A 1,195-nucleotide genomic window follows, 5' to 3' on the forward strand; every position below is an offset into this window, starting at 1 on the left:
GAACTAAAAGATCTGCCTCCCATTCTACTTTTAGAAATTCTAGGAACCACTAGTAAACCTGCAGAGTTTGAGCAAAGTGCTCTCTCCCTTTGTGTTGTTTTTTTTAACACAACACAAAGCTAACAGCTTTGATTTGTTTCTCACAGAACCAGGGGAAGATTTCGTAAAGGAGGAACATGAAATCACAAAATAAGATTTTAGAAAATCTAAGATATGCGTGCTCTGAAACACACCTGGCCACAGAAATCAGCCCCTCCCACAAAGCTGCTAATGATGCCCTGATAATTCTCCTCTCCTCTGCGTGAGCCCATCTGTATGAAAGAGGAAATAAAGTCAGAGCGCAGCCTTCATTCTCACTCAGTCTGCATGTTGGTGTCAGTCCAGGATGAGCAGCGTGTGAAAGGAGGGGTGGTGAAAAGTTCACATGACAGGGTGAGTTACACCTATCCAGTCACTTAAGATTTAATCGTTTGCTGTTTTATCTTTTTCATGCCTGATTAATAACATTTATTCTTCATTCTGATACGTTTCAACGTTCAGATGCATTTAATTTGATCCACTTTTCCGTTTCTGTATGAAGATCTTTACGTTCAGGATTCGCTTTAATTCACTACAGTCTGTTTTCTGAGTGGAGATGGAAACACTGAACACTTTAAGACGTCTTTTTTTAGCTGCAGTTTTATTCTCAGACTAAACTTCCAACTGCAGTATTTAGCACCTTCCGTGCCGAGTCGGTGGTTTTAGTGACTGAGTGGTCGTGACTTTGTGTTGTGGGTGTTTTAGTTGTGAGTCATGGGCCTGTGTGGGTCCTGGGATGAGAGAAGTAGGCGCAAAGTTTTTATTTATAGTATCAAATTTTATCACCTCTGAGGGAGGAAGAATGGCCACCATGCTGTTACTCAGGAGAAGGTGTTTGGGTCGCCGGAGGCATCGCCTAATGTCCTTATTTAGATATAAAACACTCAAAGAGACCAAAGAGGCTCTTAGCATTCAGGAAAGTTTTATGCGGCTTAAAAAACAGGAATCTTCATTTTTATGATCTTGTTTACATAAATAGTTCTGAAAAACGGCTGGTTTTTAAAGACTGCTTACATCATCAGTGTGTGTTTCCTGGACGGGGCCGCCTGTGGAGCTGGTTGCCTTTTGTATCTATGCTTCTTTTTCTATGTCTGCTTCTGTCTCCTTGAACCCCAGT

The 1,195-nt window shown here is 41.4% G+C and overlaps 1 protein-coding gene across 1 annotated transcript in view; it reads left to right on the forward strand.

The window, feature by feature from the left end:
• Positions 1-352: 352 nt before the first annotated feature.
• Positions 353-1,195, forward strand: part of pik3r6 (phosphoinositide-3-kinase regulatory subunit 6) — a 44,096-nt gene continuing 43,253 nt past the window's right edge. Inside the window, exon 1 of the mRNA XM_015397160.1 lies at positions 353-432. The gene's annotated coding sequence lies outside the window, so the exon portion shown is untranslated. The remainder of the gene's footprint in view (positions 433-1,195) is intronic.

The sequence above is a fragment of the Cyprinodon variegatus genome, unplaced genomic scaffold (genome assembly GCF_000732505.1).
Source record: "Cyprinodon variegatus isolate N-32 unplaced genomic scaffold, C_variegatus-1.0 Scaffold841, whole genome shotgun sequence".
Taxonomy (NCBI): Eukaryota; Metazoa; Chordata; class Actinopteri; order Cyprinodontiformes; family Cyprinodontidae; genus Cyprinodon; species Cyprinodon variegatus.